This window comes from Ambystoma mexicanum, chromosome 8 (assembly GCF_040938575.1).
Source record: "Ambystoma mexicanum isolate Mex_15411 chromosome 8, UKY_AmexF1_1, whole genome shotgun sequence".
Lineage (NCBI taxonomy): Eukaryota > Metazoa > Chordata > Amphibia > Caudata > Ambystomatidae > Ambystoma > Ambystoma mexicanum.
Window position 1 is genome coordinate 1,728,951,318 of NC_090929.1, and position 25,865 is coordinate 1,728,977,182.

Genomic DNA, 25,865 nt, shown 5'->3' on the forward strand with positions numbered 1-25,865 from the left:
TCTATCTGGATATGGATCTGATTGGCATGTTACTCTTCTGTCACTCTATCAGGATAGGGATCTGAATGGCCTGATGCTCTTCTGTCACTCTATCAGGATAGGGATCTGAATGGCCTGATGCTCTTCCTTCACTCTATCAGGATAGGGATCTGAATGGCCTGATGCTCCTCTGTCACTCTATCAGGATAGGGATCAGAAATCGCATGTTGCTCTTCTGTCACTCTAACAGGATAGGGATCTGAAAGGCATGATGCTCTTCTGTCACTCCATCAGGATAGGGATCTGAATGGCCTGATGCTCTTCTGTCACTCTATCAGGATAGGGATCTGAATGGCCTGATGCTCTTCTGTCACTCTATCAGGATATGGATCTGAATGGCATGTTTCTCTTCTGTCACTCTATCAGGATAGAGATTTAAATGGCATGTTGCTCTTCTGTCACTCTATCAGGATAGGGATCTGAATGGCAGGATGCTCTTCTGTCACTCTATCGGGATAGGGATCTAAATGGCCTGATGCTCCTCTGTCACTCTATCAGGATAGGGATCTGAATGGCCTGATGCTCCTCTGTCACTCTATCATGATACGGATCTGAATGGCATGTTGCTCTTCTGTCACTCTATCAGGATAGGGATCTGAATGGCATGTTGCTCTTCTGTAACTCTATCAGGATAGGGATCTGAAAGGCATGTTGCTCTTCTATCACTCTATCGGGATAGGGATCTGAATGTCATGTTGCTCTTCTATCACTCTATCGGGATAGGGATCTGAATGGCATGTTGCTCTTCTGTCACTCTATCAGGATAGAGATCTGAATGGCAGGATGCTCTTCTGTCACTCTATCGGGATAGGGATCTGAATGGCCTGATGCTCCTCTGTCACTCTATCAGGATAGGGATCTGAATGGCATGTTGCTCTTCTGTCACTCTATTAGGATACAGATCTGAATGGCGGGATGCTCTTCTGTCACTCTATCAGGATAGACATCTGAATGGCAGGATGCTCTTCTGTCATTCTATCAGGATAGGGATCTGAATGGCATGTTGCTCTTCTGTCACTCTATCAGGATAGAGATCTGAATGGCATGTTGCTCTTCTGTCACTCTATCGGGATAGGGATCTGAATGCCATGTTGCTCTTCTGTCACTCTATCAGGATAGGGATCTGAATGGCCTGATGCTCCTCTGTCACTCTATCATGATACGGATCTGAATGGCATGTTGCTCTTCTGTCACTCTATCAGGATAGGGATCTGAATGGCATGTTGCTCTTCTGTAACTCTATCAGGATAGGGATCTGAATGGCATGTTGCTCTTCTATCACTCTATCAGGATATGGATCTGAATGGCCTGATGCTCCTCTGTCACTCTATCATGATACGGATCTGAATGGCATGTTGCTCTTCTGTCACTCTATCAGGATAGGGATCTGAATGGCATGTTGCTCTTCTATCACTCTATCGGGATAGGGATCTGAATGGCATGTTGCTCTTCTGTCACTCTATCAGGATAGAGATCTGAATGGCAGGATGCTTTTCTGTCACTCTATCAGGATAGAGATCTGAATGGCAGGATGCTCTTATGTCACTCTATCAGGATAGGGATCTGAATGGCATGTTGCTCTTCTATCACTCTATCGGGATAGGGATATGAATGGCATGTTGCTCTTCTGTCACTCTATCAGGATAGAGATCTGAATGGCAGGATGCTCTTCTGTCACTCTATCGAGATAGGGATCTGAATGGCATGTTGCTCTTCTGTAACTCTATCAGGATAGGGATCTGAATGACATGTTGCTCTTCTATCACTCTATCGGGATAGGGATCTGAATGGCCTGGTGCTCTTCTGTCACTCTATCAGGATAGGGATCTGAATGGCCTGATGCTCCTCTGTCACTCATCAGGATAGGGATCTGAATGGCATGTTGCTCTTCTGTCACTCTATCAGGATAGAGATCTGAATGGCGGGATGCTCTTCTGTCACTCTATCAGGATAGGGATCTGAATGGCATGTTGCTCTTCTGTCACTCTATCAGGATAGAGATCTGAATGGCAGGATGCTCTTCCGTCACTCTATCAGGATAGGGATCTGAATGGCATGCTGCTCTTCTGTCACTCTATCAGGATAGAGATCTGAATGGCAGGATGCTCTTCTGTCACTCTATCAGGATAGAGATCTGAAGGGCATGTTGCTCTTCTGTCACTCTATCGGGATAGGGATCTGAATGGCCTGATGCTCCTCTGTCACTCTATCAGGATAGGGATCTGAATGGCAGGATGCTCTTCTGTCACTCTATCAGGATAGGGATCTGAATGGCATGTTGCTCTTCTATCACTCTATCGGGATAGGGATCTGAATGGCAGGATGCTTTTCTGTCACTCTCTCAGGATAGGGATCTGACTGGCATGTTGCTCCTCTGTCACTCTATCATGATACGGATCTGAATGGCATGTTGCTCTTCTGTCACTCTATCAGGATAGGGATCTGAATGGCATGTTGCTCTTCTGTCACTCTATCAGGATAGGGATCTGAAATGGCATGTTGCTCTTCTGTCACTATATCAGAATAGGGATCTGAATGGCATGTTGCTCTTCTATCACTCTATCATGATAGGGATCAGAAATCGCATTTTGCTCTTCTGTCACTCTATCAGGATAGGGATCTGAATGGCCTGATGTTCTTCTGTCACTCCATCAGGATAGGGATTTGAATGTGTTAGGCAGAAACCTGTGCAGTTCCCTTGGGGAACACTGCAAAAGATTTAAGACCACAGGTATAGCAGTAAACCCACTTGGTAGCAGTCCGCACCACCCAGATTTACCTGGCAGCTGTGGCTGAGCAGTCAGACTTCCCTCAAGAAGAGTTAGGCAGTATGTAAAGTATACACAATATGTACCCAGACACAATAGTACAAGCAAACACTGACCAGAGCTTGGTTTCAAAAGTATATAGTTATTTATTTTTAAGAACACATAAGTTGAAAACACTCTAGCAAAGTATAGTAAAACAAAAACACTTCAAACACAGTTATAATGAAAGCAGTTCCGACCCTTACTCCTACCTAGACAACTCTAAGTTAACACCACATAATTAAAACAGAGGTGAGCGCTTAACGTTAGATGACACTCTAGTAGGTTCAAGAAAGGGATAAAAAGAACAGAAATGGGTTAAACACACCACTCTAAGGTCCAGAACACTTGCAATAGGCTCAAAGAAGCACAAAGTCACAATTGAGCAAGGATCACTAGGCAGGGCCCACTCTTAGAGTAGCCGGAGGGAAAATGTGCCCAAGATCACACTGTTAGTAGGGATTCAGAGTCTTGCAAAGAGTTAGAAAGAGTTTAGAGTGGCTTAGAAAGTTTAGCCAAGGTGTCCCAGGCACTCCCAGGGTCGAAAGCCGGGGGCTAAATCTACCCCGTACAGTCGGTAGCAAGGGAAGCCAGGCGGAACACGGTACCTTAAGCGGGAAGGATCCTCCAGCGGTGGCAGTTGTTCCAGGCAGTGGCAGCAAGGCTCGACGTCGGTCAGGGGAGAAGAAGTTCTCGCTGAAGAGCAGAAGAAGAAGGTCGTTGCACTGCCCGGGAAGAAACCAGCCGCGGAGTCCTCCGGTTAAAGGGTTGTACCGACTTTCGTGGTTGGGGTAAAAGTGGTGGAGTTCCGGTTGCCGGGGTGCTTGGCACTGGCAAGGCGGCCACGAGATACCTCGAGAAGCGAAAAGAAGGCGAAAACTGGTTGTCCCCACCAGTCAAGGGAAGGAGCCACTCCGTTAAGAGTTCTCCTCGGTCGTCGGGAAAAGTGGTGAGACGGTTCAGCAGGGCTCCACCGGGTGGTGTCGTCGAAGCAGGTCGGCTCAGCTCTTCCCTCGTCGGATTCTTGGTCCTGTGGCGACTTCTGAAGTTCCAGTCCCCAAAGCCCTGCTTTTATGCAGCAAACCCCCATTCACCCAGCCTAGCTGTCACTCAAACATGCTAAGTGGTGAGCCGGCCGGCTCACCACTTGGGCCAATCAGGACGGAGTGCGACTTGAGTTACCAAGGTAACTCAGTCCAGGGTGCCTAAATCCCCCTCCACCCCTCCTAAGTACCCCAGACAGAGTGGCACCACTTTGGAGGGCTTCTGTGGAGAAGCCCGCCAAAAGTGGAACAAAGGGCTCCACTTTGGGTCAGAGTTACAGAGGCGAACGCCAACGCCATTTTAGAATCAAGTTTTGGCAAAAAGTCCCAACCGGAGTTATAATAATAAATATATAAACCGGCGGTATGTTTCAGGCTACCGTAAATAAATAATTAAATGTGTTAGCCTAAAACAATGGGAAATCCCATAGGAAAATATTCGCGGTTGAATATAAAACGTAGTTTCCACTGCCACCAGCCAAAACTCGATCAGGGGGGACGGAGACGTGCCCCCTCGACTAACAGACCCTGGGGCAATCGAATTGCCCCAGCCAGTACGTCCACAATATGATGGTTTGTACTGGTTCTGTTCAGGATTCAAGACTAGCAAAGTCTTTGGTGACTTTACATGCCCTGGGAGACAGTAGTCAGTCCCAGGGTATGGAGTCTATGTTGGGGAGTCCCTAGGACACCCCTGGGTCACGGCACAGAGGGTGCTGTGTAACCCACATCACAAAAATACATGAGGCCCTATGGAGTAAAAGACCCCATAGCCCATTCAACACAAGGTTTAACCAAGAAAACACACTTCAACATGTCCAAGAGTGAGGGTAAAAGAGTCTCACTCTTGGCAGGAGAAAAAAAGAAACCCCAGAAATCCAGCAAAGCTGCTGGGGGACTCACTAGGTAGGGAAATTCAGCCTAAACAGAGAATTCTCCCTAACACTCGCCCCCCCCAGACTAAGGGACAGGAGGATTTAATCCACTCCTGGATGAACCTCATACCTCTAGTCGATGATATACATCCTAGAGAGTCCATCAGCATTTTGATGGTGACACCCTGACCTGTGCTCAATGGTGAAATCAAACCCTTGCAGGCAGATTGACCATCTCAATAGTTTTGGATTTTCCCCTTTCATTTGCATTAACCATCTCAAGGGTTGGTGGTCAGTCTGAATAACAAAAGTAGAACCATACAAGTATGGCCTAAACTTCTTCAGTGCCCACACAATAGCAAAGCATTCTCTTTCGATAGTTGCCCACCTTGTCTCAGGATCCTTCAGTTTCCTACTGATGAAGCAAATGGGGTGCTCCCTACCCTTCTCATCCAGTTGGCTTAGAACTGCACCTATACCTACATTGGAAGCATCAGTTTGTACAATGAAAGGTTGGTGGTAGTCAGGAGCTCTCAATACTGGAGCTTGGCAAAGAGCTCTCTTCAGTTTTTCAAAGGCCTGATTGCACTCCTCATTCCATTTTACCTTTTTAGGGAATTTGGGAGAGGAGATTACATTCAGTGGAGAAGCTATGGTCCCATAGTTCTCAATGAAATTCCTGTAATATCCAGTGAGGCCTAGAAAAGCTCTCACTTGGGTTTGAGTAGTTGGTGTTGTCCAATTTTGCACAGCTTCAATCTTGCTGGGAAAAGGCCTTATTTCTCCACCTCCTACCTCATGTCCAAGGTAGACCACTTTACTTTGACCAATCTGGCACTTACTGGCTTTGATTGTCAAATGGGCCTGTTCCAGAGCCTGCAACACATGTCCTAGGTGGTTCACATGTTCTTCCCAGGAGTGGCTGAAGACTGCAATGTCATCCAAGTATGCCATGCAGAAATCTTCCATCCCAGCCAGAACCTGGTTCACCATCCTTTGGAATGTGGCAGGTGCATTTTTTAGTCCAAAAGGCATGACCTTAAACTGGTACAAGCCAACTGGGGTTGAAAATGCAGTTTTCTCCTTGGCATGGTCTGTCAGGGCTATTTGCCAATAGCCTGACGTCAGGTCAAATGTGCTGAGGTACTTGGCTGCACCAAGTTTATCCACCAACTCATCTGTCCTGGGCAAAGGGTGGGCATCAGTCTTGGTGACTGCATTTAGAGCTCTATAGTCCACACAGAATCTCAAATCTTTGGATCCTGCCTTTGGTACTAACACAACTGGGCTAGACCATGGACTAGTAGAGGGCTCTATTACCCCGAGATCAAGCATCTTCTTGACCTCTCCTTTGATGTGGGCTCTGATATGTTCTAACATTCTGTATCCTCTGCTTTTGACTGGCAGACAGTCACCAGTGAGTATCTCATGCTGGCCCCAAGGGGTCAAGCCTGGTGACAGTGAGAACAGGGAGGCAAACTGATTTAACATAGATTTGCACTCCTCTTGTTGCTCAGGTGTCAGGTCTGAAGAGAGGTTGACTCCTTCGATTTTTTCATCTAAAGGCACACCTCTGAGAAGATCAGGGAGAGATTCACTCTCTTCTTCCTCTGCAGCTGAAGCTAGAAGCAAGGCTCCTACATCAGGTCGGGAGATGTATGCTTTTAGTCGGTTGGTGTGGAAGACTCTAGGAGCTTCCCTGGGTCTGCCCAGATCCACCAGATAGTTGACCTCTCCAAGTTTTCCCACAACCTTGAAGGGTCCCATCCATTTGTCTTGCAAGGCCCTCTGCCTTGTTGGGAGCATAACTAGAACTAGCTGGTCTTGAGTAAACTCAACCATGTTAGCCTTCTGGTCGTGCCAATGTTTGACCAGGGCTTGACCAGCTTTCAAGTTGTCACTTGCTTCTGCCATCATGTGTGACATTCTCCTCCGGAGACCTATCACATAGTCAGTCACTCTGACTGGCTTGAGGGGAGGAGCACCTTCCAATCCCTCCTTAATCAGGGCCAATGGACCTCTGACTGGATGGCCATAGAGAAGCTCAAAGGGAGAATAACCTACTCCCTCCTGAGGGACTTCTCTATAAGCAAAGAGAAGGCATGGCAGTAGAAGGTCCCACTTTTTCTTAAGGGGTTCTTCTAAAGCACCTATCATGCTCTTCATGGTTCTGTTAAACCTTTCAACCAACCCGTTTGTCTGCGGGTGGTATGCGGTTGAGAACTTGTAGGTAACTCCACAGGTTTTCCACATGGCTTTCATGTAATGGGACATAAAGTTTGACCCCCTGTCAGAGATTACCTCCTTAGGAAACCCAACCCTGGTAAAAATACCAAGGAGGGCCTTAGCCACAGCCGGAGCTGTAACAGTCCTCATAGGAATTGCCTCAGGGTACCTAGTAGCATGGTCTACTACAACAAGTATAAACCTGTTGCCTGAGGAGGTTGGAGGATCAAGGGGACCAACAATGTCAATCCCTACCCTCTCAAATGGGACTCCCACAACTGGGAGAGGCACTAAAGGTGCCACATTCTTGGAACCAACCTTACCAGAAGTCTGGCAGGTATGGCAGCTCTTACAATATCTATCTACTTCAGCCCCCATCTTTGGCCAATAAAAGTAGAGTGAGAGCCTTTGCTTGGTCTTCTTGAAACTCAAGTGACCAGCCAAAGGTATCTCATGGGCTAGTTGTAAGAACTGTTGTCTGTTCTCTTGTGGGACTACAAGGCGTTTGTAGTCCCCAGGTTCAGACTCAGTGGGTTCACTGTAGAAGAGGCCATCTTCCCAGTGCAACCTATACTTCCCAGGCTCTTGCCCATCAGCTTGAGAAGCTGCCTGGTGGCGGAGACCTTCCAGAGTTGGACATTCTCTTTGCCCCTTACGAAAAGCTGCCCTGCTAGGCCCACCTTCTGCCAGTAAAGACTGCAGCTCAGGATGGTCCTCAGGGTCCAAATCTCCAATAAGGTTGGGGCCTCCTTCTAGCTCTTCCTCAGAGTCTAGCTCAACCACACAGGGTTGTACCTCCCTCTCAGCCTCAGCTGGAGGTGGAGTTACAGGTGTAACTTTGGACAACCTAGGGGAAGTCCTTGTTGGAAGCACTGGAGTGCTTGCTGCTGGCTTTTTCCTAGGAGTCTTGGGTTGCCCCTTTGCTCCTGATCTGGTAGTTACTGCAGTAAGTTGCTCCAGTGGGAGAGGAGTGATTTCTGTCATCATCTCCTGAGATAACCCTCTCAGGGTTTTCTCTCTTGCAGGTTTTGTGAGTTCCTGTAACCTTTTGCTAGGAGGTCTGGGGGTATGAGATACAACTCCAAGAGCTTTGAGGTCATTACCCAACAGAACCCTACCTGGCACTTCACATTGTACACTGACAGGTATTTTTACAGCCATATCATTACATTGGATGAGAACTGGTAACTGGGGACACATCTGCACAGGCCCACCAGCTAACTTGGTGAGGCATTTGGGTGCCTTAGCAACATCCTCTGCCTTGAAAAATGATTCATCCACCACAGTTATGCTGGCTCCAGTGTCCCTAATGGCAGGAGTCTCCTGACCATTCACCTGGACACTGTCCTTATAATACTCTTTAGTATTATCTGGGATAGAGTTATAGACATCTAAATTCTGTTGTTCCCACAACCCCAGAGAGACTAAAGAAACACTAGCTGAGACTCCAGTGGGTTCATCAGCTAGTAATAGAAAGTTTCCACTTGCCATATGTACTTCCTCTTCTGGAGCGAAGGCTAAGGAGGCAAGCTGGACCCCTGAAGGTTTGCCCTTACATCTGGGATCCCCTTTCACATGGTCAGTAGCCTTACAAACAAAGCATGAGCCAAAGGCTCGCTGGAATGGAGGCTTGTTCTGACCTCCTTCTGGTCTGGGACCAGAAGGTACACTAGCCTGATTTGGTTTCCCTTGTGGCTTACCCTTATAGTTTTGTTTGGGGCCCTCTTTGGAATTTGTAGTATTAGAATTCTCTTTGGAGTCCTTTTTAGACTGTTTCTCCCCATCCTTCTTCTGAGTTACCCCAGAATCCTTGTGAGTGGCCCTGTTGGCAACCCACAAGTCAGCAGCCTTAGCTAGTTTCCGGGAATCCAATTCCCTGGAATTAGCCAAGTGTTGTCTGAGCTCAGGAGAGCAGGCATCATAAATAGTCTCCAACATAAACAAATTCTTCATACCTTCATAAGTGTTCACCTTGTAACCCTTAATCCATCCCTCTAAGTTTTTCAAACATTCACTCACCCAGGTAGCCCAAGGGGTACCATCATGCTTTTTGAGGTTCCTAAACCTCTTAAAATACTGGGAAGGGGTCTTCCCAAACCTAGCTATCAAAGCTAGTTTCACACATTCATAGTCCTTCCTATCCTCCTCCCCCATCTCCATTACCACATCAGTTGCAACAGGGGGAAGCCTAGAGAACAACCAGGTGAGTAAGTCATTCCCTGTGATGTTCTGGAGCCCATGATTATATTCAAACAGAGACAACCAACCCAACACATCCAACTTAGGCTCATACATACCAATCAATTCTTTAGGCATCCGGGGTCTTTTAGGACTGGAACTTCTAGAGGAGCCAGAGAGAGAAACATTCTCAACAGATAATTTCTTCATTTCTAAGTCATACTTGAGCTCCATTTCCCTTAGCCTTAGTTCTTTGTCAGTTTGAGCATGAAGTTTCTTATACTCCAATTCTAGCTTCATTTTCTCCAGTTCAAAGTACTGAGGACTAAATGTGGGACCTGGTAAAGGTCCAGTAGGTACAGCAGGTAGAGCAGGCAGAGGCCTAGGGGGGACAGTTACAACAGCCTCACCCTCCTCTTCTGACTCTTCCTCAGAATCATCAACATTTTGCTCCATGTTAACTTCAATACTGTCATCTACAGTTGCTGGAGTGGTAGGTTCCTCTGAACCATCACCCAGACTTTGGTTAGCCAACAATCTTTCAATCAGCTCCATTTTCTTGCCCTTAGTCAGGAGATCCTTATGTTTACAGAGCACTCTTAAACAATCAGCAGTTTTGGCTGCAAGGGACTCTTGACTATAGCTTTCCATAACTGACATGTTAGAGGATTACTTTTACAGTGCTAAGCTTTTGTGGTTAGTTGCACTAAGGTATCTAAAGTACAATAAAATGTATACTCAATACAAATCCCACCGCTGTACACCAGTGTTAGGCAGAAACCTGTGCAGTTCCCTTGGGGAACACTGCAAAAGATTTAAGACCACAGGTATAGCAGTAAACCCACTTGGTAGCAGTCCGCACCACCCAGATTTACCTGGCAACTGTGGCTGAGCAGTCAGACTTCCCTCAAGAAGAGTTAGGCAGTATGTAAAGTATACACAATATGTACCCAGACACAATAGTACAAGCAAACACTGACCAGAGCTTGGTTTCAAAAGTATATAGTTATTTATTTTTAAGAACACATAAGTTGAAAACACTCTAGCAAAGTATAGTAAAACAAAAACACTTCAAACACAGTTATAATGAAAGCAGTTCCGACCCTTACTCCTACCTAGACAACTCTGAGTTAACACCACATAATTAAAACAGAGGTGAGCGCTTAACGTTAGATGACACTCTAGTAGGTTCAAGAAAGGGATAAAAAGAACAGAAATGGGTTAAACACACCACTCTAAGGTCCAGAACACTTGCAATAGGCTCAAAGAAGCACAAAGTCACAATTGAGCAAGGATCACTAGGCAGGGCCCACTCTTAGAGTAGCCGGAGCGAAAATGTGCCCAAGATCACACTGTTAGTAGGGATTCAGAGTCTTGCAAAGAGTTAGAAAGAGTTTAGAGTGGCTTAGAAAGTTTAGCCAAGGTGTCCCAGGCACTCCCAGGGTCGAAAGCCGGGGGCTAAATCTACCCCGTACAGTCGGTAGCAAGGGAAGCCAGGCGGAACACGGTACCTTAAGCGGGAAGGATCCTCCAGCGGTGGCAGTTGTTCCAGGCAGTGGCAGCAAGGCTCGACGTCGGTCAGGGGAGAAGAAGTTCTCGCTGAAGAGCAGAAGAAGAAGGTCGTTGCACTGCCCGGGAAGAAACCAGCCGCGGAGTCCTCCGGTTAAAGGGTTGTACCGACTTTCGTGGTTGGGGTAAAAGTGGTGGAGTTCCGGTTGCCGGGGTGCTTGGCACTGGCAAGGCGGCCACGAGATACCTCGAGAAGCGAAAAGAAGGCGAAAACTGGTTGTCCCCACCAGTCAAGGGAAGGAGCCACTCCGTTAAGAGTTCTCCTCGGTCGTCGGGAAAAGTGGTGAGACGGTTCAGCAGGGCTCCACCGGGTGGTGTCGTCGAAGCAGGTCGGCTCAGCTCTTCCTCGTCGGATTCTTGGTCCTGTGGCGACTTCTGAAGTTCCAGTCCCCAAAGCCCTGCTTTTATGCAGCAAACCCCCATTCACCCAGCCTAGCTGTCACTCAAACATGCTAAGTGGTGAGCCGGCCGGCTCACCACTTGGGCCAATCAGGACGGAGTGCGACTTGAGTTACCAAGGTAACTCAGTCCAGGGTGCCTAAATCCCCCTCCACCCCTCCTAAGTACCCCAGACAGAGTGGCACCACTTTGGAGGGCTTCTGTGGAGAAGCCCGCCAAAAGTGGAACAAAGGGCTCCACTTTGGGTCAGAGTTACAGAGGCGAACGCCAACGCCATTTTAGAATCAAGTTTTGGCAAAAAGTCCCAACCGGAGTTATAATAATAAATATATAAACCGGCGGTATGTTTCAGGCTACCGTAAATAAATAATTAAATGTGTTAGCCTAAAACAATGGGAAATCCCATAGGAAAATATTCGCGGTTGAATATAAAATGTAGTTTCCACTGCCACCAGCCAAAACTCGATCAGGGGGGACGGAGACGTGCCCCCTCGACTAACAGACCCTGGGGCAATCGAATTGCCCCAGCCAGTACGTCCACAATATGATGGTTTGTACTGGTTCTGTTCAGGATTCAAGACTAGCAAAGTCTTTGGTGACTTTACATGCCCTGGGAGACAGTAGTCAGTCCCAGGGTATGGAGTCTATGTTGGGGAGTCCCTAGGACACCCCTGGGTCACGGCACAGAGGGTGCTGTGTAACCCACATCACAAAAATACATGAGGCCCTATGGAGTAAAAGACCCCATAGCCCATTCAACACAAGGTTTAACCAAGAAAACACACTTCAACATGTCCAAGAGTGAGGGTAAAAGAGTCTCACTCTTGGCAGGAGAAAAAAAGAAACCCCAGAAATCCAGCAAAGCTGCTGGGGGACTCACTAGGTAGGGAAATTCAGCCTAAACAGAGAATTCTCCCTAACAGAATGGCCTGATGCTCCTCTGTCACTCTATCAGGATAGGGATCTGAATGGCATGTTGCTCTTCTGTCACTCTATCAGGATAGGGATTTGAATGGCATGTTGCTCTTCTGTCACTCTATCAGGATAGGGATCTGAATGGCCTGATGCTCTTCTGTCATTCTATCAGGATAGGGATGTGAATGGTCTGATGCTCTTCTGTCACTCTATCAGGATAGGGATCTGATTGGCCTGATGCTCTTCTGTCACTCTATCAGGATAGGGATCTGAATGGCATGTTGCTCTTCGGTCACTCTATCGGGATATGGATCTGAATGGCATGTTGCTCTTATGTCACTCTATCGGGATATGGATCTGAATGGCATGTTACTCTTCTGTCACTCTATCAGGATAGGGATCTGAATGGCCTGATGCTCTTCTGTCACTCTATCAGGATAGGGATCTGAATGGCCTGATGCTCTTCTGTCACTCTATCAGGATAGGGATCTGAATGGCCTGATGCTCCTCTGTCACTCTATCAGGATAGGGATCAGAAATCGCATGTTGCTCTTCTGTCACTCTAACAGGATAGGGATCTGAAAGGCATGATGCTCTTCTGTCACTCCATCAGGATAGGGATCTGAATGGCCTGATGCTCTTCTGTCACTCTATCAGGATAGGGATCTGAATGGCCTGATGCTCTTCTGTCACTCTATCAGGATATGGATCTGAATGGCATGTTTCTCTTCTGTCACTCTATCAGGATAGAGATTTGAATGGCATGTTGCTCTTCTGTCACTCTATCAGGATAGGGATCTGAATGGCAGGATGCTCTTCTGTCACTCTATCGGGATAGGGATCTAAATGGCCTGATGCTCCTCTGTCACTCTATCAGGATAGGGATCTGAATGGCCTGATGCTCCTCTGTCACTTTATCATGATACGGATCTGAATGGCATGTTGCTCTTCTGTCACTCTATCAGGATAGGGATCTGAATGGCATGTTGCTCTTCTGTAACTCTATCAGGATAGGGATCTGAAAGGCATGTTGCTCTTCTATCACTCTATCGGGATAGGGATCTGAATGTCATGTTGCTCTTCTATCACTCTATCGGGATAGGGATCTGAATGGCATGTTGCTCTTCTGTCACTCTATCAGGATAGAGATCTGAATGGCAGGATGCTCTTCTGTCACTCTATCGGGATAGGGATCTGAATGGCCTGATGCTCCTCTGTCACTCTATCAGGATAGGGATCTGAATGGCATGTTGCTCTTCTGTCACTCTATTAGGATACAGATCTGAATGGCGGGATGCTCTTCTGTCACTCTATCAGGATAGACATCTGAATGGCAGGATGCTCTTCTGTCATTCTATCAGGATAGGGATCTGAATGGCATGTTGCTCTTCTGTCACTCTATCAGGATAGAGATCTGAATGGCATGTTGCTCTTCTGTCACTCTATCGGGATAGGGATCTGAATGGCCTGATGCTCCTCTGTCACTCTATCAGGATAGGGATCTGAATGGCAGGATGCTCTTCTGTCACTCTATCAGGATAGGGATCTGAATGGCATGTTGCTCTTCTATCACTCTATCGGGATAGGGATCGGAATGGCAGGATGCTCTTCTGTCACTCTATCAGGATAGGGATCTGAAATGGCCTGATGCTCTTCTGTCACTCTATCAGGATAGGGATCTGAATGGCATGTTGCTCTTCTATCACTCTATCGGGATAGGGATCTGAATGGCAGGATGCTCTTCTGTCACTCTATCAGGATAGGGATCTGAATGCCATGTTGCTCTTCTGTCACTCTATCAGGATAGGGATCTGAATGGCCTGATGCTCCTCTGTCACTCTATCATGATACGGATCTGAATGGCATGTTGCTCTTCTGTCACTCTATCAGGATAGGGATCTGAATGGCATGTTGCTCTTCTGTAACTCTATCAGGATAGGGATCTGAATGGCATGTTGCTCTTCTATCACTCTATCAGGATAGGGATCTGAATGGCCTGATGCTCCTCTGTCACTCTATCATGATACGGATCTGAATGGCATGTTGCTCTTCTGTCACTCTATCAGGATAGGGATTTGAATGGCATGTTGCTCTTCTGTAACTCTATCAGGATAGGGATCTGAATGGCATGTTGCTCTTCTATCACTCTATCGGGATAGGGATCTGAATGGCATGTTGCTCTTCTGTCACTCTATCAGGATAGAGATCTGAATGGCAGGATGCTTTTCTGTCACTCTATCAGGATAGAGATCTGAATGGCAGGATGCTCTTCTGTCACTCTATCAGGATAGGGATCTGAATGGCATGTTGCTCTTCTATCACTCTATCGGGATAGGGATCTGAATGGCATGTTGCTCTTCTGTCACTCTATCAGGATAGAGATCTGAATGGCAGGATGCTCTTCTGTCACTCTATCGAGATAGGGATCTGAATGGCATGTTGCTCTTCTGTCACTCTATCAGGATAGAGATCTGAATGGCAGGATGCTCTTCTGTCACTCTATTGGGATAGGGATCTGAATGGCCTGATGCTCCTCTGTCACTCTATCAGGATAGGGATCTGAATGGCCTGATTCTCCTCTGTCACTCTATCATGATACGGATCTGAATGGCATGTTGCTCTTCTGTCACTCTATCAGGATAGGGATCTGAATGGCATGTTGCTCTTCTGTAACTCTATCAGGATAGGGATCTGAATGACATGTTGCTCTTCTATCACTCTATCGGGATAGGGATCTGAATGGCATGTTGCTCTTCTGTCACTCTATCAGGATAGAGATCTGAATGGCAGGATGCTCTTCTGTCACTCTATCGGGATAGGGATCTGAATGGCCTGGTGCTCTTCTGTCACTCTATCAGGATAGGGATCTGAATGGCCTGATGCTCCTCTGTCACTCTATCAGGATAGGGATCTGAATGGCATGTTGCTCTTCTGTCACTCTATCAGGATAGAGATCTGAATGGCGGGATGCTCTTCTGTCACTCTATCAGGATAGGGATCTGAATGGCATGTTGCTCTTCTGTCACTCTATCAGGATAGAGATCTGAATGGCAGGATGCTCTTCTGTCACTCTATCGGGATAGGGATCTGAATGGCATGTTGCTCTTCTGTCACTCTATCAGGATAGAGATCTGAATGGCATGTTACTCTTCTGTCACTCTATCGGGATATGGATCTGAATGGCCTGATGCTCTTCTGTCACTCTATCAGTATAGGGATTTGAATGGCCTGATGCTCCTCTGTCACTCTATCATGATACGGATCTGAATGGCATGTTGCTCTTCTGTCACTCTATCAGGATAGGGATCTGAATGGCATGTTGCTCTTCTGTCACTCTATCAGGATAGGGATCTGAAATGGCATGTTGCTCTTCTGTCACTATATCAGAATAGGGATCTGAATGGCATGTTGCTCTTCTATCACTCTATCATGATAGGGATCAGAAATCGCATGTTGCTCTTCTGTCACTCTATCAGGATAGGGATCTGAATGGCCTGATGCTCTTCTTTCACTCTATCAGGATATGGATCTGAATGGCCTGATGCTCTTCTGTCACTCTATCAGGATAGGGATCTGAATGGCCTGATGTTCTTCTGTCACTCCATCAGGATAGGGATTTGAATGGCCTGATGCTCTTCTGTCACTCTATCAGGATAGGGATCTGATTGGCCTGATGCTATTCTGTCACTCTATCAGGATAGGGATCTGAATGGCATGTTGCTCTTCTGTCACTCTATCGGGATATGGATCTGAATGGCATGTTGCTCTTCTGTCACTCTATCGGGGTATGGATCTGAATCGCATGTTGCACTTCTGTCACTCTATCAGGATAGGGATCTGAATGGCCTGATGCTCTTCTGTCACTCTATCAGGATAGGGATCTGAATGGCCTGATGCTCTTCTGTCACTCTATCAGGATAGGGATCTGAATGGCCTGATGCTCCTCTGTCACTCTATCAGGATAGAGATCAGAAATCGCATGTTGCTCTTCTGTCACTCTATCAGGATAGGGATCTGAAAGGCATGATGCTCTTCTGTCACTCCATCAGGATAGGGATCTGAATGGCCTGATGCTCTTCTGTCACTCTATCAGGATAGGGATCTGAATGGCCTGATGCTCCTCTGTCACTCTATCAGGATAGGGATCTGAATGGCATGTTTCTCTTCTGTCACTCTATCAGGATAGGGATTTGAATGGCATGTTGCTCTTCTGTCACTCTATCAGGATAGGGATCTGAATGGCATGTTGCTCTTCTGTCACTCTATCGGGATAGAGATCTGAATGGCAGGATGCTCTTCTGTCACTCTATCAGGATAGGGATCTGAAATGGCATGATGCTCTTCTGTCACTCTATCAGGATAGGGATCTGAAATGGCATGATGCTCTTCTGTCACTCTATGTCACACCTTGGGGGAGATGGTGGGTTTGGAATCGCTGGTGCGGCGGTCCGCCATTGAAGGTTCCTTCACGTCTCCCTGTATGACCTGTGCGGGTCTAGTTCTTTTGCTTTGCGCACGTAACCAGTAGCACTTACTCTGCTGCTTCTGGTTCACAGACTCGTTGCAACGTTTCCTTGGTTTCGCCTGTGTTGCCAGGGCTTGTGTGCTTTCTTCCGTGCGGTTCTCCACTTCCTCCTGGTCATTTTCCTCTGTATTTCTCCCCTTTGTGTTCCGCTTATTCCTGCTGCCCATCCACTCCTTTCTTTCCTTCCTTGCCCCTCCTCGCTCTGTTTTTTCCTTTCGTTCCATTTCAGACTTCTCGTCCGTTTCCTTTCTGCCCTTTGCTCTTCGAGCTTCCTCCTCCTTGCTCATTCTTTTCTCTCCTCTTACTTTCTCTTTTGGCCCGCCTGTGTACCGGACCACTGCTTGCATTTGGACTGCCTCTGCCACTTGATCTGCATCTTCTTGCTTACCTGTGTACCGGACCCTTGTTTGCCTCTGGACGGCCTCTGTCATTTGAACTGCATCATTTGCTCACCTGTGTACTGAATCCTTACTAGCCTCTGGATTACCTTCTATCACGTCTTGCATCTTCCTGCCTTTCCGTGGACCTAAGACCGCTCTGCTCCAGCCTGTGGAATTCTCATAGGGGTTTTTTATGCCATTTGCTTTTTCCACTCCTTGATGGTCACGGAGGATCGTCCACCGCCCCACCTATACGGTGGCACTGTGGCGTCCTTCCATGGACGTCCCTATCTCCATAAAAAAAGGAGAGACCCAGGAGCAAAGAGAAAAGGAAGCCCAGGAGAAAAGACAAAGGTGAGGTGGAAGGGGAGGGAGTTGAGACAGAGTCCTCCTTTGAGGAAGAGGACATAGCAGACCCTTCTGACAGTTTGCAACGCCCGGAAATCAGCATAGCTACACCTCAGCAGATTCAGGAACTCGTAGCAGCCGTACAGAAACTGAATTTAGAGGTACAGAATCTCAAGAGTGCCAATACTGCCTTTCAACAACACCTGACATAGGGAGAGCCCCCTTTGACAGATCTACCTCCACTTCCTTTGGTGTCCGGTAAATTCAATGGAGCACCCAAAAGGGTTAAAGAATTCTTGGATGCTTGTAATCTTCACTTTTCATTTCATGCTCAAACCTTTGCTTCAGATCATGCCAAAATTGGGTTTATGATTACCCACATGACCGGTAATGTCCTGGCATGGGCCACCCCTCTAGTTAATCAAACCGACCCAGTTTTGCAATATTACAGCACCTTCACAACCCTGTTACAGCAGACCTTTTTGCGTACTGTGAGTACTATTTTAGCATCTGAAGATCTTCTAGACATCCGTCAAGGCAATTTTGATCTACTAACCTACATAACAACCTTCAAGCAAGTCACAGCTGAAGCAGGATGGCAGGAGCAAGCGCAGTATGCCATCTTCCGACGAGGTCTAAGGGAAGACCTCAAAGACGAGCTGGCCCGGATAGCTCGACCTACTACCTTTGATGATCTTGTCACTGCTACTCTCTGCATTGACTTCCGCTTGACGGAACACCGAGCAGAGAAAAAGAAGCCCAAACCCTATAGATCTCCTCCCTTGGTTCCCCTTCCTCCCATTTCTTCGTCTTCCTCGCGACCAAACAGAGAAGAACCAATGCAGATCGGGACCACTCAGGCCCCTCTTACTCCAGAGGAACGGAAGAGAAGCAGAGAAGGGAGCCTATGTATGTATTGTGGGGCTTCTACACATTTGCTTAGGGACTGTCCAGATGTCCCTCCCAGACGATCGGGAAACGATCGCCCTCGGTAAGTGTTAGGACTCACTTCCGAGGGGCCATCACAAGTCCTTATGCCACTCTTTCTGTGTCTTCCCCGGAGATAACTGAAGACTCTCGTCTCATGGTTCTTTTAGTGACCCTACAACTGGGTGATTCCGAGATACAGTTTCAAGCCCTACTGGATTGCGGAGCAGCCGGCAATTTCATGGATACTCATTGGGCTGCACAGAAGGGTATAACCCGAATCGACAAAAAAAGAAGACCAGAAGGTGGAGGGTGTTGACGGCGAACCTTTAAGCTCCAGCCTGATAACCCACACCACAGAGGAACTTGTCATGTCAATACAGCAACATACCGAAAGGATCGCCTTCGACATCATCCACGCAGCTCACTTTCCTCTCATTCTTGGGATAGGCTGGTTACGGAAACACAACCCCACCAGTAACTGGACCAAGAATCTTCTAAGCTTCCATTCCACAATCTGTAAGGCTGAATGTCTGCCTGAACCCAAATTTGAGACTGTGAAAACAGCGAGCAGCTGTGAGCCCAGAGTTGTACATTGCCTACCAAACCATCTTCAGGAATTCACAGAGGTAGTTACCGAAAAGGTTCCCTTAGATCTTCCCCCTCACCGACCGGAAGACTGCTGCATAGACCTCACACCAGGAGCCCTTGTACCCTTTTGTCGGATGTTTCCTCTGTCTTTGGAAGAAAAGCGCTATCTTAGAGAGTATTTGGATAAAAACCTTGCCAACGAACTGATTAGACCCTCGAAGTCTCCGGCGGGAACCTCTTTATTCTTTATTCCAAAGAAAGAGTCTCAGGAATTACGTCCCTGCATTGACTACAGGGGCTTGAAAAAAGTGACCATCAAGGATCGGTATCCTATGCCTCTTATAACGGAAATCATTCAAGATGTCCAGGGTTCTACCATTTTTACCAAACTTGACCTACGGAATGCATACCATCTGCTCCGAGTCCAGGTGGGGGATGAGTGGAAGACGGCTTTTCGGACTCCGTTTGGACTTTACGAATATCAAGTGATACCCTTTGGGTTAGTCAATGCCCCTTCCATTTTTCAGCACTTTATGGATCGCCTCTTCTCAGATTTGCTGTGCCACACGACCATAGTCTATCTTGATGACATTTTGGTGTTTTCTCGGTCACAAGAAGAACATGAGGAACATGTCAAGGAAGTCTTTCAGCGACTAAAGGACAACCATCTTTCAGTCAGGCTTAACAAAATGTGTATTTTCAGCTTCCTCCATCTCCTATTTGGGGTTTATCCTCTCCAGCAAAGGTATTTCGATGGATCCCCAGAAGGTCACATCAATCCTAAATTGGCCTTCACCTAAGTCTGTTAAAGAGGTGCAAAAGTTTGTAGGTCTTGCAAACTTTTATCGAAAGTTCATTCCCAATTTCTCCCAGAAGGTTTTGCCCATCACTAGCCTACTCAAGAAGTCCTCTGTTCCGTTCTGCTGGTCTACAGCAGCCGAAGACAGTTTTCATCATTTTAAGGAAGCCTTCTGTTCTGCTCCCATCCTACGTCAGCCGGATCAGGGACTTCCCTTCATCTTGGAGACTGATGCATCGGTGGCAGCTGTAGGAGCAGTCCTGTTACAGGTGTACCAAAAGAAAGAGCACCCTATCTCTTACTTTTCCAAAACCCTCAATGTCAGCCAAAAAAACTATTCGGTCATTGAACGGGAATTACCCGTCGATGAAGTTGGCTTGTCTTGAGTGGCAACATCTTCTTCAAGGAGGCGAACATCCCTTTACTATCAGGACCGATCACAAGAACCTGCAAGTATTAAAGCAGTTTGAGTGTTAGAATACTCGCCAAGCAAGATGGGCACATTGTTTTGCCCAGTTTGACTTCATCATAACCTACATCCCAGGTGACCAGAACTTGGTGGCGGATGCCCTTTCCCGCCACAGTGATTACACATCTGAAACAGAATCCACAAAGGAACTCATGTTTCCCCGAACCAAGAGTATTGGAGTACTTTCCACATTTCTCAGACAAGTCAGAGAATCTTCCGAAGGAAAATTTGAGGTAGAAAGACACCCCAAAGATACCATATATGACATCAAGGATGGTTTCTATCTAGTAAAAGGTAAACTGTACCTACCTACACAAGCTCTAAGAAAAACGGCTTTGTCTTGGTGCCATGATTCCAAGATTGCAGGACACAGAGGCAACAAGGTTACTCTGGATTACCTACAAAGACACATTTATTGGCCAAGCATGAAAGAAGATATCGATCAGTATGTACAGTCCTGTATTGTTTGCCTCCGTAACAAGGTACCCCATCAAAGGCCAGTAGGGTTGTTAGAACCCTGTACCATCCCTACAGGTCCTTGAAATACTATTTCAACCGATTTCATTGTCGAGTTACCCCCATCCCAGGGATGTACTTGTATCATGGTCATAGTAGATTCTTTCTCCGAATTGGCGCATTTCTCCCCTCTGCCTGGGGTTCCCTCCGCAACCAAAATGGCTGAAGTGTTTCTAAAGGATGTGTTTCGGTTACACGGGGTACCCACTAAAATCATTTCAGATCGAAGTAGTCAATTCACCTCACGGTTTTGGAAAGTGTTTTGCGAAAGATTGGGCATTGAGAGGGCTTTGACATCGGGCTTCCACCCTCAATCTAATGGGCAGACCGAATGGCTCAATGGTACCCTCGAGCAATATTTGAGGTGTTTTATAAATCAACAACAGGATAACTGGGTCACACTATTGCCTTTGGCCGATTTTCCTATAACAACTCTACCCACTCTGCTCTTGGTACTAGCCCTTTTTACTGCACCTATGGTTATCACCCGCATTCCATTCAACCCCTTTCAGTACCTTCCACTAACATACCATCTGTTGATTCTTCTCTCTCGCTTATTCGGGAAGCCCACGAGAAAGCGAAGATGAGCCTCCAGGAGGCACAAGATCGCTACAAGACCCAAGCAGACAAACACCGAAGACCGGTCCCAGGGTGGGAAGTGGGATCCCGAGTTATGCTTTCCACAAGATATTTACCTCAATGGGTACATCCCTCCAAGCTGTCCCCTAGGTATATCGGGCCTTACAAGATTACACACAAAATAAACAACGTGGCCTTTCATCTTCAACTTCCTGTAGGTCTCCGGAGAATATATCCTGTATTCCATACATCCCAATTAAAACCCTTTCAAGAGGATAAATGGTCACGCAACCCTAAGTACCTTGCCGTGCCTACAGACTCTGCACAGGAAGAATACGAAGTCGCTCAGATATGTGACTCGAGATATCACAGGGGTAGGTTAGAGTATCTTGTAAGTTGGAAAGGGTATCCCTGGTCAGAGAATTCCTTGGAACCTAAATCTCATATCAATGCCCCTCTTTTGGTACGTACATTTCCTCACTATCATCCAGGCAAACCCGTAGGGGTGAGTCTAAGGAGGGGGCATACTGTCACGCCTTGGGGGAGATGGCGGGTTTGGAATCGCTGGCGCGGCGGTCCGCCATTGAATGTTCCTTCACGTCTCCCCGTATGACCTGTGCAGGTCTAGTTCTTTTGCTTCGCGCATGTAACCGGTAGCACTTATTCTGCTGCTTCCGGTTCACGGACGCGTTGCAACGTTTCCTTGGTTTCGCCTGTGTTGCCAGCGCTTGTGTGCTTTCTTCCGTGCGGTTCTCCGCTTCCTCCTGGTCCTTTTCCTCTATATTTCTCCCCTTTGTGTTCCGCTTATTCCTGCTGCCCATCCGCTCTTTTCTTTCCTTCCTTGCCCCTCCTCGCTCTGTTTTTTCCTTTCATTCCATTTCGGACTTCTCGTCCGTTTCCTTTCTGCCCTTTGCTCTTCGAGCATCCTCCTCCTTGCACATTCCTTTCTCTCCTCTTACTTTCTCTTTTGGCCCGCCTGTGTTCCGGACCCCTGCTTGCATTTGGACTGCCTCTGCCATTTGATCTGCATCTTCTTGCTTACCTGTGTACCGGACCCTTGTTTGCCTTTGGACTGCCTCTGCCATTCGAACTGCATCTTTTTGCTTATCTGTGTACCGGACCCTTGTTTGCCTCTGGACTGCCTCTGTCATTTGAACTGCATCATTTGCTCACCTGTGTACCGAATCCTTAGTAGCCTCTGGATTACCTTCTATCACGTCTTGCATCTTCCTGCCTTTCCATGGACCTAAGACCGCTCTGCTCCAGCCTGTGGAATTCTCATAGGGGTTTTTTATGCCATTGGCTTTTTCCCATTCTTGACGTTCACGGAGGATCGTCCATCGCCTCACCTATACGGTGGCACTGTGGCGTCCTTCCGTGGACGTCCCTATCTGCATAAAAAAAGGAGAGACCCAGGAGCAAAGAGAAAAGGAAGTCCAGGAGAAAAGACAAAGGTGAGGTGGAAGGGGAGGGAGTTGAGACGGAGTCCTCCTTTGAGGAAGAGGACATAGCAGACCCTTGTGACACTCTATCAGGATAGGCATCTGAAATGGAATGATGCTCTTCTGTCTCACCTTCTCCCTCATTGGTGGCATTCTACGAGGCACTGGCCCTGGCTTCACAACGTACTCTTCAATCTTCAGCAGGCTCACCTGCTCCCTCGTTGGTGGCGTTCCATGTAGTACTGGCCACTGGCTTCCCAAAATCCCCTGCAATCTTCGGTAGGCTCACCTGCTACTTCGTTGATGGCGTTCTGCTTGGTAAATCCTGATCATCTGCTGTTGCCTCTTCTGGCCGTTATTTGTGAGTTTGTACTTCGTTACCTGGCTCTCAATGCACTCCGCTGTGCCCCTGAGTCCGTTCAGGTTGGCCCTCCGGTACTGTCTTCCTGGGCCAGCTAATAAGCTTGATGAATGCCTCTTCTGCACCATGACCTGCAGTCTCCTCTGTCCCTCATAGCCTGACCTCCTCCTGGTGGGCCTCTTCCTCCTTTTTAAAGAAACAAGACAGAGACAATTCATTAACCCAGCTCTGCTTCTTTCCACACGCGCACCCTTGCTCACACGTGACAGTCCTTCATTCTCATAACCATCACACACACCCTGATCAACCCCCTCCTGTCCTGCATGCGACAGACTGTGCTCCCTCTGTTTTTACTGTCACTTCCTCACATACCCCCCAACCAAGCCCTGAAGTTCGGGCAGGGTATGCCCTCTTGACAAGAAATCTGCTTGCGTCAGCAGTTTACCCGGCTGGTGGACCCTCGCAAAGGTGAAAGGTTGTAGTGCCAGAAACCATAGCAGGATCCTGGGGCTAGAGTCCTTATTTCTTGACATCTAAACCAAAGGTGCATGATCCGTTTCCACTGTAAATTTGTGACCCAGAAGGTAATACCTCAGCGACTCAATAACCCACTTAACCGCTAGACAGTCCTTCTCAATAGTGGCATAGGCCCTCTCGTGGGGCAACAGTTTTCTGCTGATAAACAGAATCGGACGCTCTCCTTCACCCTGGTTCTGAAAGAGCACTGCCCCAATCCCTACTCCATACACATCCATATGCAAGAAGAAAGGTGCAGAATAATCTGGACAATGCAACACTGCATGCTCAGCCAAGGCCTTCTTCAGATCTCTAAATGCCAGTTCGCCCTCTTGTTGATTGTCTCTCCTTGGCGGTCCGGGTCGACTGTAGGCGATCTGTCAACGGGGCTGCCAAAGTTGAAAAGTGTGGTCTGAACCTTTTATAGTAGTCTACGAAACCCAGGAAAGCCGGATTTGTCTGGCATTGGCTGGGACCCAAAGCCGAACAATAGCCTCCAACTTGTCCTGTTGAGGCTGAATGGTGCCCTGACCAATATAGTATCCTAGCTACTTAGTATGGGCGAACGCTACCAAAGTCTTCTTGGAATTGATGTTGAGACCGGCGCTTTATCCAAAGCTTGAAACACGGCCCACAGATGCTGCAGATGGGCGATCCAAGAAGTGATAAATATAATGATGTCATCAAGGTAAGCTCCCGCATATTCTTCGTGCCCCCTCAGGAGGTAGTTCATGAGATGCTGAAAAGTTGCAGGGGCCCCATGGAGGCGAAACGGCAGCACTGTAAACTGGTACAACCCCGAGGGGTTAGCAAAGGCTGTCTTTTCTCTGTTCCCTGGTCGGAGTGGAATTTGCCAATACCCTTTTGATAAAATGGTGGTGGTGAGATACTTTGCTTTTCCAAGCCTTTCCAGTAGGTCATCAATCCTGGACATCGGGTAGGCATTGAACTTGGAGACCTTGTTTAGTTGATGGAGCTCCATACAGAATTGTATGCTCCCATCTGGTTTAGGCACCAAAACTATGGGGGAACACCATTGGCTATGCGAGGGTTCTATGACTCCCATGGCCAACATGGACTGTATTTCCTTTTTCACGGCTTGCACCCTGGCTTCTGGAATTCTATAAAGTCGTACCGTGACAGTGGACCCCGTCTTGGTATTCATCCCTTGATAGTCTTTCGTAGTCCTCCATGGTAAGGATAAGAACACCATCTGGAACTCCCGGAGGAGCTCGTCAAGTTGTTCTTTTTCTTGTTTTCTGAAGCCTGGACTAATTCGCAAAACACCTCTAACCCAAGTCGATCCCACCCGAAATGCATCTCAGTATTAGCTTGGGGTTCTGTACTGATTAGAGCAACCGTCGGGACCCGCTCTACCCATTTCTTCAGTAAGTTGATGTGATAGCTTTGCATCAGGAATCGCCAGTCTTCTTGCCGGACCTTGTAGGTAACCGGCCCCAGTACTTGCTGCACAGTATATGGACCCCTCCAAGCCACAAACATTTTGTTCTCCGAGGATGGAATCAGCACCAATACCTTTTCACCCACCTGAACACTTTGCATTCTGGTTCCCTGGTTATACTGGGTCTCCTGGACCGGTTATGTTTGTTGCAAATGCGTGTTTGCGACTGCCTGCAGCTTTGATACCCTTTCCGTCAGCTTGGCTGCATATTCTGTCAAGGATACCTCTTGCTGGGGCTATTCCTCCCATTCATCATTCAGGATATCCAAGAGATACCTCACTTGTCAGCCAAACAATAGCTCAAAGGGGCGAAGCCATGGATGACTGTGGCGTATTTCAAGAGTCATGATGATCCACGGTACCATTCTATCCCAGCCTTATCGGTGGGCATCATCGTTTTGCTAAACATTTGCTTGATCGTCTGATTATACTGTTCTACCAAACCATCAGTTTGTGGATGGTAAACAGAGGTTTTTAAATGCTCTATGTGGAGGGTTTGACATATCTGCTTCAGTATGGCTGACATGAAGTTAGTTCCCCGGTCTGTGATGATCTCTTTGGGAATACCCACTCGGTCAATAAACAGCATTAGTGTGTTGCAGACCTGTTGTGTTATAATATTCCATAGGGGAAATGCTTCTGGGTATTCGGTAGCATAGTCCACAATTACCAATAGATATTTATGTCCTCTACTGGAGGGATGAAGTAGCCCCACAATGTCTATTCCTATCCATTGAAAAGGTAGAGTAATTAGGGGCATTGTCTGCAGCAGGGCTTTTGGGGATGTTAGCTCTATTTTTCTCTGACACTCATCACATTGCTGACAGAACCTCTGCATCGGTCCATACACTCCAGGCCAGAAGAACTGTGCCAGGATTCTCTGTAACATTTTCTCAGGC